Consider the following 16842-nt stretch of genomic DNA (forward strand, 5'->3'; position numbering starts at 1 on the left):
GCACTGATGATAACCATAGGATCCCAATATACCGCATCTTTTGTAACAATAATCATTTGGAATTCAAGTCAGAGAATGGCACTGCTTATCTGATCATGAGTATTGACCCATCTTCTTTCACTCTAGTGATTAGACTGTCGGCATTGGCGAACGATACATGCATTTCTACATATTTTTAGGATGGTGGACTTGTTCTCAAGGAAACTTTGTCATTCAATGTCTCTAAGTGCAACACCGTCATGTTGTTTAAATTTCTTTGAAGCTTTATTGCTTTCCCCTCTCAACTACACCTCAAGCAGCCTTTTCCATCAGTTTGTGTGGGACACGAAAGAAGCCAGAACCTACCAAAACAAGCTCTTCTACACTTATCTCAAGGACAGTGCCATGATGTCTCATATAATATGCCTGTGTAAGTAAGGTTGTAATGCCTTCACAAGTGTGGTCAACATCAATACTACATTGCCATCAAATTATTGGAACTATGGCGTTGAGAACAAGTAAGAAGAGTTGCGACAAATGTAGCAAATAGACTAGAGCTTGCTAGTTGTGCGTTAATGTTCTTTTGCCAGCAGTGCGTGAGTGTCAAATTATTTCTAGAATCCAATCACCAATTCGAACCCAATTGGAAACAAATCCTCTTGTTTTGATATTAATTGATTTGTATTAACAAAAATCCTAAATTTATATGCCAATGTAACAATCGATCCAGTTAATTAGGGGTAGTTTTGATTCTATAAAAGAGAGTGATGCGCACTAATAGAGGATCGGGCAGATCACAAACTGAAGACTACAGACTGAAGATTGAGATTTGAACCTGTACATTGCAAAACTTAAGGGTGGATTTCAATTGTGCACTGAGAGGAATCTGAGCCCAGTGGAATGATCCCTGGAGGGGACCACTGGAGCCCAGCATTGTATGATTTAGAATTTATGTAATTAGATTTTAGTAGCAATATGATTCTGCACTTAATTTATATTTCCCAGTTCTTTTGAATTTTCTAAAGATGGTGTTTTGATTTAGCTACTGCAAAACCAGCGAGCGCCCATCAGCCAGTTCGTTGCCTAAATTGCTTAGGATTTATTTATTTTGTTGCATTCTATTTTCCACATTGTGTGGTGTGATTTAAATTTTGTTCTGCAATTTCATTTTATAGATTTCCTTTATGTTTTATTGCATAGGTTTGATTAATGAATTTAATTATGCAGTTACTCTTTAGAATTTATTTATGTTCAAAGTAATTAGATTAAAAATAGCGTACAATTAACAAGTGCTTCTTTTCTCATTTTCATTATTTGTCTGTTCAATCTATTTTCTAATGAAACATATCTCTAGTTTGCAGGAACTCACAATGGGGATAATAATGGTATAAGATAAATAAGGTTTTCATTTAATTCGTTATTCATATTGTTGGGCACTTATGACCAATTTAAATTATCATATGAATTGGCCTTGAAATTTTTAGGAAACAACATTTATTATCGTAACTTAAATATGAAGATTAGTTTGAATAAACTTTATTAACATAAGTAAAGTGCCTAGCAACACTCTTGAAGATATCCTTGATCGATGATTTGAATTCTGGATTGAATATTGCCATACACCTATGATTCATTTCCAGCAACAGTATTCACACATTAGAAAGAAGCATTTAAATTACAGATTTTAAAATAGTTGAAAGTGAGTTTGTTTCATGCTTTCCATATTTGTAGTATAGTTGTAGTCTTTTAAGAAGCTTTGCATTCTTTATTTCTTGCATATATTATTAATTTGCAGTGTGTTTATTTTGAAATGTATTATTTCTTTTCCTGAATGATTTCCTTTTTGAATTGTTTTTTTAAGATTTTGATTTTACAAATCCCTGAGGTTGTATTCTGGCATATATTGTGCTACGTCTCTAAGTTTACTGACACAAATTGAAAATTTAAATGTTAGTGTACATCTCTCATTTATACCTCCCAACATCCACCCCGAAAATCACCAACAGAGTGACATTTTTTCCCTCCGCCGGTGCATTTTGTTGGAACTTAAATTTAGCCTCTAGCCCCTAGAGACCAAAAATCATGGTCATGTGTGCAGATATGGCTGCGGGCTAGGCCTTAATTCCCGCCCTCTCCATCCTAGCCCTTAACTCCGGGCAAATGGTTACATGGGTTTCCATGGGACCTAAGGTCAGGCTAACCGCTCACCCTTCCTTCCAAGCCCCTTTTTCTCTAGCGCACAATCGCATTATGGTCCATCGGACCTGGGGCTAGCCCCCTTGTTAGAGTGCCTTCTGCCTACCACCCCAAAACCTGCACCTGTGGTCATGTCAAGGGCCCAAAGGACTCGGGTTGGGGCCTTAAACTTTGTTCCTTCACATATTACCATTGGTACTCCATTGCCATGGGTTATATGTTTTGGTGATGACCTTGGCCTCCACCATGGTTTTGTGGTGTGTGGTGTGGCCGAGGGCTAGGGCTTAGCCCCGGCCCCTTCCCCCATATAGTGCCAACATAAAACTTATATAAGTGTTTGAACTATGGATAACAACAACCATAGTGTGGCCTAGTGGTAAGGCTTGAGACTTATGGGCACAAGGTCTCGTGTTCGATTCATGTGGGGCAGTGCGGCCCATAACCATAATTTTGTACAAATGTTGGGAGGCCACGTGGCTGCGATCAATTGGCCCACGTAGATTCCACCCATTAGACCACGAAACCACAAAAAAACAAATTCATCTTATAACAACATAGAAAATTTGACCAATGCAGAGATGCCAAGTGACATTGTGCCACTGGCCCATAAAAAAGCACAATCAAACACCCAAATTGCCATTTTTTCGCCTGTTTGGGAAAACGGTCAGCACACGATAGCAGGAGCATACGATATTAGTTTTGAGGGATTCAAGTTGCATTGGATTCAGATCGGCGAGCTCTTTGATTTGGCACTAGTTTCAAGACGTTCTAGGCACTTTCATTTTTTAGCTTAAAATTGATCACCTGATCAGGCTTCTACCCACTTGGTAAATTAATCAGTGGTTGTGAGAATGTATTTGTGTTTATCACTCTAGTTTGTATGTATTTCTCTAATTAAATCCAATCCCCATTGTTGTAAAGAAGCTTGAACCTTGATTTTCTTCAGCGACAGAGGTTGAGGCTTTTGTTTCCTTACAAACATGTGACATTCTGGATTGGTTCAGATAAAAACATTGGAATCCTTCCATAAAGAAGGCCAATAATACCCTGTTCTCAATATTTTGTGATTTGTGACCTTCCATACATGGTGTCCCCCGCATACCCCTCGATGAAACTATGATGTGATCTTCGATGCTTGATCTTTGGTGACACAAGTGAGTAATATGCCAGCAAGATATTTCCAGAACAAACCTTCAACCAAGATGCAGTATTTGATTGCTTTTATTTTTAAAGATATACATTTGGCCTTGGCTAGCTTGGACTGACATTCCAAATTTTGTAGGAAAAAGATGATGTCTCAGTACCATGGAGAATTTGGGTTTTTTGAGAGGTCCTTTAAGAACAATTCTTGTGGATTCCTTCTGTCCGGTGAGAAGGGTTTCTATGGATTCCTTCTTATTAGAAAGAGATGTTATTTTGGATTCTCTCCTCTAGGATTAAGAAGGTCTTGTGGATTCTCTTCACCCGAAGAAGGAGTTTCTTGTGGATTCTCCTCTCTGTAGATATTGCAAAGATCTTCATTAGTACACATTTCCAATGTTTCATGGTTTTCTTCGATAAGAAATTTGGCTAGTCCCTCACCCTTGACTATTTTATTAGGCTTGATCTCCAGATCATACTCTTGTAATTTTTGTATCCATTTTCCTGTCGACCATAACTATCAAGTTGAACAAGTGTCACTTTCACTGTCATAGATGGTACCTATGATATTACCCTAGAGTGTAGCATGTATTCCCAAAATACCTTGAAAGTATTTACCATAGCATAGGCCTATTTATCCAAAGGTAATATATTTCAACTCAACATCCCTTAGGGCATGGCTGAAAAATTATATAGGTTGCTCGTACCCTTGTTCATTATTTTTCATAAGCGTGTCTGTTATGTTCTTTAAAAGTTTTGCGGAATTTGGAATTAGTCTGCATAAAAAATTGATCTTGGCCAAGAAGGATTGTACTTCCTTCTTATTTCATAGGAGATCAATATTCAAAATGGCCTATACCCACTCTAGGTTGATCTTAACACCTTTTGAAACAATATGTCCTAATAGTTTCCCTTCTTCCAATGCAAAGAATGACTTCTTAGGGTTAAATGAGAGACCGAATTTCCTGCATTTCTGCATTTCAGGAAGGTTTATCTCAGGTGCTTCAAATAATCATCATTTTATTTTGAGAAAATGGTCATGTCATCTAGATAGATAACTACGAACCGATCTCTCTATCCAACAAATGAAATATCCATGGCCTTTCGAAAGGTAACACCCATGTTCACTAACCCAAAATGTATTTTGTCATACATCAAAGTGCCCCATAGTGTTGTGAATGCAGTCCTGTCCTTTTCATCCGGGTGCATTGTTGTATTATTGTAACCCAAAAATCAATCCATCATTGATATCCTTGATCCTCCTATCACTTTTTTTAGCAAGTGATCCATCTCAGGAAGGGGATATTTGTCCTTCAGCGAACATCGATTCATGTTCTTGAAGTCCCCACAGAGTCAAATATCTCCATTATTTTTCCGGACTAGTACCAAATTTTCCACCCAATGAGAGTACCTTGATGGGACAATGATTTTCTCGTCCAAAAACTTTCTGACCTCCTTCTTTATTGTTGGTAGTAATATAAGATTGGATATCTTGATTTTCTGCACAAAAGGCTTAGTATTTTCTTTCAATGGTATCCTATGTTGAATAATAGAAGTATTGTAAGTTTTCAAATATTCATAGTTCCATGCAAAAACATCCTTAAATTGTTGAAATAACTCTACGTACTACCTCTTTTTGTAGGCGGGTTGCAAATACTTGGAAATTTTTACCTTTCGCGGGTTTTCTTTTGTACCCAGGTTATTCTCCTCCACAAAGTCCACTTACCTAAAAACTAGCTTATCAGAGATTTCATTCTGATCAAAAATATGCTCAAGAGGAACCAGTCCCTTGGGGATGAATTTATTTTTGAGTTATATCACTTCGTAACCTCCAACCTGGTTTATGAATTTGTTGTGGTTATCTTTTTCACATTCTTCATTTGGATCATCACCGAGTAGTTCTTTGTCTGAGTCAATATCGATTGTTGAGAACTCATCCGCCAGATCTAGGAACCTTCTCAATTGTTGATCATCTTCAAAGACTTTCCAATACTTGACATTATCTAGAACAAATGGTCGGTATCGATTTCCACCTCGTATTTCAATTTTGGTTCAGGAGGATGTATGAAGGTGCTAGTTGTAATAGCTAAAGCATCTGCAAGTTGATTATCTTCCCTGCACACAGTTGTAATGTTAAAAGAATCAAAATAATTCTCTTCAATATCCCATACAACATTCCAATACATTCTCATTTGAGGATGTTTGGTGGTATAGACATTCCTTACTTACAATACAACTAATTTGAATCCCTAAATACTACAATATTTTTTACCCCCATTTTACAGGTTGTCTCTAATCCTAGAATTAATGCTTCGTATTCAGCAACATTGTTGGTGGAATCAAATTCCAGTTTATAGCACTACAAGGAAAAGACCTTCTAACGGAGGGTTTTGTAGAGGCCCCTATAAAAATAGCCCAAAAATCCATTTGTAACGCAGGTCACTAGCAAAGGTGGGCAGGCATATGTTTTGGAGGATGTTTCTTTGACGGTGCATCTAATTTATTCAAGCACACCAATGTCTTATTATCCATACACGCACCAGAGCTGCATATACTATGGTGCACCATAGAAATTTTTGTTTTGAGAAATAAAAAACCATGGTACGGTAAATTCCCAAACATACTGGTGCTTGAATATTCACTAGCACCAAACGCCTTCATATAGTAAAGCGTACTAGTGCTATTCGAAAATGATGTCCTGGTGCGGTAAATGTATAACAACGCCTTGGGGAATCTTATAAAGTGTACTGATAGACGGTTTTTAAATTTCTAAAAAAGGATCATTGCTATTTTGAAACCATAGTATCAGTATGTTACTAGTAACTTAAATCCCAGGGGTGTCTTGATAAATCACCACGATAATTGTAAATTTAAAAAAAAACATTGTTCTTTGGGATATAGCCCGCCCTGGTGCGCTTCACCGAATGCACCGGAGGAGGGTTAAATAAAAAAAACCCTCCTGATTGTAATTTTCATGTTTAGCATCTACAGTGAGGGAGATCTCTAAAGAACCAATTATACTCTTGCCACATGCAAGCACCCTGATGTTGATGCTTCTCTTGCTCACCACCTTTTAGTATCGTGCTCATTGTTTGAGTTTCCAATTTTTCAAACAGTGTGAAAATATGTTTTTCTCCATTATGTGTCCACAATGCCTCCCCGATGACCAAATGTCTAGGTAATCTTTATGTTACTTTATAATTTAATTATTTGGCAAATTAGAATTGCAAATTAGGTTGAATTTCTCATTTCTTTTAGAAAAAAAATTCAACGCGCGGTGCGCTCGATATGTTTGGCTCGCACTATGAGCAGTGCACCCTGTAAATTTACAGGGTGCACCAGGATTCGATGCGTGAACATAATGCACAGCCATTGTGGAGGTTTGTTTTGTAAATATAAACACACCGGGAAAAATGCGACAGATTGTGTGTCGGTGTGTCACTCCCGATACGTTTATATTTACCAAATGCACCACAACTAAATATTTAAAAATATTCCGATAGCTCGGTGCATTCGATAACCTGAATGTACCATATTGGGTCCAACAGGTTATACGTTTGCACAGGTGCATAAATATGTCGTACCGTTATGAAAATTTAAATTTATGAAACACTAGTGGTGTGTCATACTTATGTGTGCACCGTCACCATTGCGGTTATATTTGAAAGCACATCGACATCGGTGCATGACTATGTTTTGAGCACAACGATAAAAAAATTAATTAATTAAATAAAGTTATGTTTCCATAGTTATAAATACATGTTTCATTTAATAATATATATATATATATATATATATATATATATATATATATATATATATATATATATATTATGTATGATTTTTATGTATTTTATATGTCAATCATGTAGTAGATATGTCAGCATAAGGAGTAGTACCAGGAGCAGGAGCAACAAGCGGACCCATACAATATGAAATTTAAAGTAGAATAACTTGTTAAGGGTTTAATAAAACTCTTAACAAGTTATTCCATGCTCAAATTCAATTAACTCACCTGCATGGACTCATTATTCAACTTATACAATATGGTCTGACCATGGCAGGCAAGAGAGAGGGAGAGGGAGAGGGAGAGGGAATTATGCCCTCGCCCTATTACTCTAGTGACCCAAACGCTCTTGAGGAATGTACACATTCTCAAATACTATGAGGAGGGTACATCCCTGAAGGTGAACTCTATCATGTTGTCACATATGATCTTCCAATGGAATGTCCAGCAGCAGGCTTTTCGTGTCAGTCCTGAGTTGTGGTATAGGCCCACAAAGGAGGACATATACTTTATCACTAACCTATCCAGGAGAGGCAAGGATTTTCCCCAGTTCCCTGATGTCCCTCATGGTGTTGCAGTTGAGATTCATCTTGCATACACTCAAATATATGTCGGGCCTAATGAGGTACATCCATCATATTTTCAGGTTTGTAGTGGAGAGCAATGGATTTCTTCTTTTTCTACAGAGAAAGCAAGGTGCCTCTCATTATTAGTCAGCACCATTGCACATTCTTGTGGTAATGGGAAATGTACTAGTTGTCATCTTTTGTATCATGTTGATTCTTTCATTTAGGTGCCACATTCCATCAGATGGTCTACCATTTTTTTGAGGCAGTTTTGCACAGCTTTAGATAAATGTTGCACATTGTCAAGGCAAGGGAGGGAGACCTTCCCTTTTGCCTCTAAGATTTTTTGTTTATTTTTTTATAGGTTTCTAGAGACAAGGCCTACATTTGATTGTCGCCATCCTAGGTCGATCACTAAGGCCTAGATGAACATGTGGGTGTAGATGATGTCGAAGAGGGGCATGTCAGAGTTTCTAGACAGGATTTTGGACAAGGCACTAGTGCTATTGGCCGGTGTGGATGATCATGCGCTTGTCATGTTGGGGTATCTATACACATGGATTCATTGGAGAGGGTTTCCCAACATCTTCTTCATGGTGGTTGAGCCTATAAATGATAGAGGTAATATTAGTGTTTTTTTTAAATTAACATAATTTCATTTTCTTTTTTTAATGAATTAGAATAAAATTTATTCTAGCACATTCTTTAACTTGTTTCATTAAATTGTTTAATGAAATTGTCTAGCTATTTTTATGTGTTATATATTTTGTAGACATTGACTCATGTGATGGGGACATGCCTCCTCCCCCAGCACTGGATGGAGGATATGGGGAGATGGATGAGGCCCGAGAGGGTGAGGCACATCCTCAGGGGGGTGTGGGCGTCTGGGGGCGAGGGGCCACTATGCGCTTTCACAAGGACTATTGTGATAGATTGGCCAAAGTTTTGGTTCAACAAGGATTCCACCCTGTGAGGCCTCGAGATATTAGCACGGATCCAATATTCATGGATCGCTATAAGGGTTGTCTACATGATTTGATGTCTGTTATGTGGCATGTCATCAGAGTCGGTACATTACTAGCAGTAATGAGGGTTGCAGGGCATCATGCAGCAACACATCCATTAGATGAGCGTAGTCATGATGATGATGAGGGTGATGATCATGATCATGATGATGATGGTGATGATCATAATCATGATGATGAGGATGGTGATGATGATTCTTTTGTTGGTGCCACCCCATCGGATCATGGCCATCAAGGTGTTGGTGATCCTTCTGGTAGTACACCTGCTCTTCATTTGCCTAATTATGATCTAATGCTATAGTTAAAGGATGTGTTGTATGTTTCTCCTAACATAGTAGACAATCACCTTCTCCTACAAACTAGCTAGTAACTTCTACTATAGACAAGCCACCTCTTAGTCCTCCACCTAAGCTGAGTTCGACAGACGTACTTGATCAGGAAATAGTTGACCATCCATCGAAATCTACTGTAGATTAGGCTACAGGCACTACTACATATGTTGTATCAGATATTTGATTGCACTTATTTGACTTCATGATGTAGTTATTTGAATTCTTTGTATATATATATGGTGCATTTTTCTGTTCATGATTATGTACTTAATTTATATGTTGGTGTTGATGTGTATATCGTTAGGTCATGTTAGATATGTTCATTTAATGTGCTTGCATATAAATGTGTACGTGATAGCATTTATTTGACATGAGTTTTATATTAATTTTAGGATGTGTGTGGTGATAATGTTAGATTATAATCTTTTTGTTTTGTCAGATGTGATCACGATGATGATGCCTCGTTAGATTTTTATACTTTTGTGCTAGGTAATGATGTTTTTATGTGCTACTAAAAGTGTATAATTAGATTAGATTTGTGTGCTAGCTAATGATGTTTATATGTGCTACTAAAAGTGTATATAATTAGATGCTGGTAGTGAATTTGAATTTGTAGCTTAGATGATGTTTATGTTTGTTAGATGATTATAGTCATGATGTTTATTTTTATGAAATAATATTTATTATAGATTATGTATTAGTGAATTTATATCAAACTTTCATATATGAAATTGCATGTAAAATGACTTACTTTAAAAAAATTGCAAAGATATTTTTATAAATTACAAATTTTAGTATGGTTGAAACTATAATTGTAAAATTACAATAAATATTTATCTATTTCTTAGATAGTTCATTGATATTCAATATAACTCTATTAGTAAAACATTTCAATACTCACAACGATAAAATAATTAATGGGAAAATAATTTAGTTAGTTTTTAAAAAAACAAAAATGTGTAACTCATTCAATTTTTAATGTAAAATATTATTAATAATAAATTATTCAAAAATAAAATTTAATGAATTCAATATTGGTTTATAAAATTCAATCTATTGTTCCCCAGATGCGGGTGGCACTACGGCTTTAAATGTTCATCATGCAGAACAATAAATCCCGGTACTACCAGCTGCAGAGCAGCGTGGCTTCCCAAGACTTCACCTCGCGCAAGAGGGATGGAGTTATTAAGGCTAGATTTGGTAGGATATCTGCATTTATGGAGTGCGTTGTTCAACGCAACATTTTGGTTGTTATAATCATGTCGATCTGTATGTTTTCCTCACTCCCTGCGCTCAATCTCACTCTGTCGGAACCTGGTTAGCTGTGGTCTATGGTGATGGGCTGACTCTTGCACACAGAGGCAAGCTCCAGGCCGACTCTCTGTATCTCCAGAAGAGGTTCAGCACGGCTTTCAGGGGTAAGTTCTCCACAGTTCTTGACTTCAGCATTGGCAGTATTGTGTCTCCGTCTTGGGCTTTCTTTGTGCATTCAATTCGGTTTCTGTGTCATTTCTACCATCCCTCTATTGTTGTCTCTCGTCTCTCTGTTCTCTCTGCGCCCTACCCTTCGCCTTTCATAATGGTTCGACAGGGTAAAAGGAGTCGCTCCGGGGGGCGTCGAGGCAGTGGCATGCACTCAACCGCCGATCACTCTGTGGAACCTGAGCAGCTGCCTATTAATCTCCCCCCCTCTCATGAGGTTGTGCCACCTTTAAGCTTTGGGCGCAAGCCAACTCCTAATAGCGCTTTCCAAACCACGCACTTTAAATTTCAAAGAAATTTGAACAGGCCTTCGATTACTGCTCACATTACTATAATCCTCTCGGAAGAAGAAAATCAAATCACCCCTCTGGCATGCATCGCTCTTGATCCTTCCCAAAGCAATGAGCATTCCATGGATAAAGATAGCTTGGAGAATTGGAAGAGTGATAAGTCTGGTCAGAAGGAAATTCCTAAAAGTATTCCGTCACTTGAAGACATCAGCCCAGTTGATGAGGAAGGGACTCTTGGCGCCACAAGTCACTCCATGGCGATCCCTGTCAGCGAGACGGATGGCAGTGAGAGTCTAAGGATCGGCAGTGCGTGTCTGGCTGAGGAAAAGACTCCTGGTAAGGTTAAGGAAGTTTAGCGCCACCTGAGACAGCTTCTTTCCTTTTTGTTTTTTGCTACTTCTCAGATGACCACCTACAGGCATCTTCGCTTACAGTCAAGGTTCAGCATTTATGGCCTGTTGTTTTGGCATCCCTTCGGGGAATTGGTAGTTAATTTGTTGGCTAGTCTACAAGGAATTTAAGCTTCTGTTGCCAATGTCTCTACCTCTGCTATACAAGTCATTCTCTGAGTTCTATATCTATTTTCTTGCTATATGTAACTGGTCTCCCCAGCTTCTTTTTGTAAGGGGCAGTTCTGATGTGTTAAGTGCCCTCGAGCTCTGATCTCTGAGGCCTCAACTCCATGTAAAAATATTCTTCTTTTCAGTTAATAGAATTTAGTATTTGCAGAGAAAAAAAAAATTCAATCTATTGTTAAATTTAGAAAACTTAAGTCATAACTTTTTTACAATCTGCAACTTAGATCCACCTTAACTCTAGATCTACCAAACATCAAAAGGGATCAAATCTCTTGAGATGCAAACATCTCTTTGAGTGAAAGAGATTTGATCCCTCTAGGCACTTGGTGGATCTAGGCAGCTAGTATAATATATATGTAGTTGACATTGAAATATTTTATTTATAATTCACGTTCTCCGTATTAAAATGTTAAAATATGCCCCCTCATATTTTTTTCCTATATGTATACATTTAATTATTTTTATTATTAATATTTTCTAAAATATTACATATCAAATCTATATTAAATATTGAAATTTTACAAATATCTCTCATACATTGAATTAGAAAGCAACTATTAATGGAATAAGAATTATCTCAATATTTCTCACTAAAGTGAAAATATAAGAAAATTTTCAATTTAAATTACTTTATTTTTCTCTATATAAAGTATCTATAAAATTATGTTATTTAATATGGACATTGAAATATTTTACTTATGGTTGTCAGTGAACTATTTTTTATTATAAATATATTTTTGTTTTAAAAAACACATGTAAATAAAACATAGAATGAATTACACATAATATAATATCAATAACATTATTTTTTGTCATGTCAAAAGATTACATTTTTTCCTTTTATTAAAAAAAAATTATATGTTTTTACTCATTATATTTCTTCCTCATAATAAAAGCGGCTAAATTATTTTTTTTTTACTTTTGGTTACATTATATCTCTATATAAGTTATATAAAATTAAAGTGTAAATTGAAGTATTGTAATTATGAGTGACATTAATTCTTTTCTTATTACTATTTTTTATTTGTTAATTTCAATTAATATTTTACTATTTTTAAATGTAACTTTATGTGACAACATCTCTCACATGCTAAGTTATAGAGCGCCTTTCGGTGCAATTAATTTATATTTAATACAATCTAAAATTTTCTATTTTCTATAAAATCTATTTATTACTAAAGTTATGATTTTTTCAAGCAATTTAGATTTAGTCTTTATAGCAACTCTTACCAATTTAAATTATAAATTTATCTCTCTAAATGTGAAGATAAAGAAATGTAAAATAAGGCTTGTGATCAAGTTACTTGTAGTTAGGGATTTGCTCTATTGGAAGTTCTCCCTTAAAAAGGCAAATGAAATTTTTTCTAATAATAAAGATATAACATTTTGATGTTATTTTGAATCTTTATTTATTATTGTACTAGTTTAAATTTAACTCTTTTTAATAATAAATATGAGTTAAATAATACAAATTAAATTATCATGAAAATTTCACTAAAATTCATGTTTTTCACATTTCTCCTAGCTAATATTACATCATGTTTACAATGATAAAGACATGTCTACTTTAAATAATTTAGTTACAAATACATAAAAAATAGATATTTATTTTACATAATCTAAACAAGAAACAAAAATGCATCACCAAGTCTATTTGAAACTCAAACAAATGCCTCTTAATCACCATCACAAATGTGGTGCACTTAGTATGTTCTAATCGCACTCGTGCTATCATATTTACCCAATGCACCGCTTAAATAATATTTAAAAATATAGTTATATATCAATGCATTCGATAACGTGAACGTTTTGTACAAGTGTGAAAATGTTATATGTGTGCATCAGTGCATACGTGTGACGCACTGCTACGAAAATTTAAATTTGTTAGCCAACAACGTTGCATCATAGGTATGTGGGCACCGTCTACAATGTGGTTGTGTTTTAAAGAGCACCAAAGCCAATGCATGATTGTGTTTTTGGCGCACCGATATGTTTTTCATTTTTAATTGAAAGTTATGTTTCCATATCAATAAATATATTTTTTATTTAATAAAAAAATAATAATAAATTTATTTTATGTATGAGCCTAATGTATTTTATATGTCAATCATGTAGTAGAGACGTCAGTAGAGGGAGCAACAGCAATTGGAAATACTTAGCGAAATAATAAAAATAAAAACATACAACAATATCATAAATGATGAAATAACACAAGTACATGTCACTCTTTATTGTCATCGCCTTGATTATGTTCCTCGACGCTTGGCATGATAACATTGTTTTTCTCAAAAACATGTTTTGATCAAGGGTCGTGTCTTAATACAAACCACCAATCCCTATCTAACACATCTAGGTAAAAATACACCTCGTTACAGTGTTTTGGGAAAACATAAGGCTCCCTAGCTTCATGCCACATCTTTCTAGAGTTGATAGATATCAGCCCACTATCGTGATCTTCCTTTACATTATTTTGATCAAAGGTGTCCCACCACTTGCACCTAAAAATAACACATTGGAATGAAGATAAGTTGATGTGAATGATCTCTTATATCTTTCCAACATAACCTAATGTCCCTACATTAGGTTTTGATCTAGGTGGAAAGCACGACTAGAGTGATCGAACTCGACTTCCACTCCACGGTCTTGTGTCATGCATCCATCATCGACATCCTCCATATGAAAATGATGTCCATATGCCTACATATATGGGAACAAATTCACCTATAAAAAAGTGAAAAAAAATTGCAGTGTCATCTGTTTAACAACCCAAACATAATTAAAAATATAATATATATGTGCATGTGTGTGTGTGTGTCACAATTCAAAGGTGAAATATGAAGCTAAAATTGTACCGAAAGAGATTATAAATATTGAGTTGTTGCACCCACTCCCTATGTTTAGTGAATCCTCTTCATCACGTGGGTAATGACCAAATGCACCGTATTTCTCTCTGACTTGATCAGCAACCCAATTGTTAGGGCATGTCATTGGCATATTTTATTTTAAATGATAAGTATAAGGCATGCTTCTACCATTCAACCATTTGAATTATTTATTGTCATTGTCCCATTTCCCCCCATGGTTGTGTCGCTTCCATATTGTAAAGAATGAATATGTTGATGGCTTCAATTTCTGAATTCGATGATCAAATCAAACCAACATATATATATCTATATGTATGTATATATATATATATATATATATATATATATATATATATATATATATATATATATATATATATATATATATATATATATATATATATATATATATATATATATATAATACGTATGAGATCAAAATATGCATTAATATGAAGTTCAATGTGAATAGTTATTGTGTAATAATTTGACAAATGATAAGCTTGCACTTACTCTTTATCATGCACCTCTTTCCATTTGTTTCAAGAAGCCCCCCTTATCTTTTTTCTTCATCCATCATGCCAAATTGTCACACCTGGTGTGTTTTCGATCTGCTTGATGTACTCATTGGTATAATAGAAAGTCTCTTACAATATATACCCCTTGGGTTTTGCCCTTTGTCAAACAAAACCTTTCAATTTCTTCATGTACCTCTCTAAGAAGAAAAACCAACGACAATAAACAACCCCAACTAATTCAACCTCATCTACTAGGTGAATTAGAAGATGAACCTACAAGTCCATGAAACTCGTCAGCAGTTCCTTCTCAGACATACAAACAATCTGAGCTATCTCTTGATGCCATTGTGGAATGTTAACCATATGAATCTCCTTTGACGTGATCCAACGTACAAATGTAGATAATTTAGATATGGCATGTCGTAAGTCTTGGGAGAAGTAATGGTTCACACACCCACACCCGAGCAGAGGATAATGACACTTCATAGTAAAATTATACAAAAATTAATTATAAAATAACCCATTACATGAAATTAAAAAGAAAAAAAAATCATGTTTTTGACATACATACACTTAGAAGGTTCAAATAATCATGTGATTTCAACCCTGAAAAATGGTCATCCACAGTGAAGTAATGTCGTAATAAAGACCCATATAAATAAGGTACCCACATATTCATTATAACTTCCTTTGCCAAAGAAATATCATCTTTCTTTACAATCCATGGGACATCGCCTTCTTTGAAATACTAAGAGGGGCCAACCTCTCCTCTAGTTTCTTGTCTTGGCTAATGTTTATTTTTAACTTTTGAATAAAAAATATCTCTCCTAACAGCCAATGTGTCACTTTCCTTCTATGATATGTGCCTCCATAAAGAAGATGAAACATTTTTAAATATATGCATAGGATCTAGTAAGTGGCAATCTTAAGATGCTCCCAATATGGGAGCTCATAAAAGACAGATTTCCTTTTTATCCCAATGGGAAATTTCTCAACATAGGTGTTGAAGAAATTTGGATCAACGAACATAGGTTCCTCATTTGAATCAAACATTTCTGAAAACTCCTTCTCCTTCTCTATCTCATATGACCTAAGTCATCCAACTTGTGTCATTATTGCAAGCCTTTGGATTCTCTCTAGTTTACCATTGAAAGCAGATGTTTCTCTTTTATAAGGGTGTTCTTTTGGGTGGAATACCCTAGAGAAGTCATACACTAGCTTTCGTAGGTGGTCAGACCACCTAGTGTTTAGAGTAGTTCCACAACATTTACATCCATGATACACTTTTGTTACAAGACATGTGAAATTATTGTATATAGGCTGACACATTAGTGACCATGAAGATATGAACAATTACAATGAATTAAATTAATATGCAAAACAATATTTTTACTAAACAGACCAATAAGAATGTAATTTACCAAAGAAAACTCCTAAATCTAGATAATCATGTATGGTGTAATCATATATGCGATACAACGTAAAACTCCTCTCTATTGTGATGGGTCTTGATACATCATACACATGTATTCCTTCCCATAATTCCTTAAATTCATCTACCAATGGTTGTAAGTAGACATCCCTATTATTCACTTTTCTTCTACTAGGGACTATGAGAGCCAACATAAGATGTTCATTCTTCATGGAAAACCATGGGGGGATATTTTTATTGATCATTACTACAGGCCAAATAGAATAGTTTTTGTTTTGGAGGGAATATGGTCTGATTTCACCCATGGATATGCTAAGTCGTAGACTTCGTACTTTATCCTTGAATTTTTCAGGCCATGTATCCTCTATATTCTTCATGGCTATCGAATCTATTGGGATTCTCATAAATCCTGGATCACTTTTGTGTGAGGTGTTGTACCTTGGGAGACAATTCCTGGCTGAGTAGAAATTAGTGCCCGTGACATTAATTAAAATTCACATATTTATTATTTGTTTGTCTCATCATTTTGCAAACCCCAGAATGTTAAATTTTAACCTTTTAACCTTCAATACATGGAATACAACTTTTAATGGCCTTTAACTGTTGGATACAAATGGATTTAAATTTGTGAAAAGTGTTCATGAAAGCTTCAG

Source organism: Pinus tabuliformis, chromosome 9, assembly GCF_031772625.1.
Source record: "Pinus tabuliformis cultivar Carrire ecotype Pingquan chromosome 9, CPIR1, whole genome shotgun sequence".
NCBI classification, from domain to species: domain Eukaryota; kingdom Viridiplantae; phylum Streptophyta; class Pinopsida; order Pinales; family Pinaceae; genus Pinus; species Pinus tabuliformis.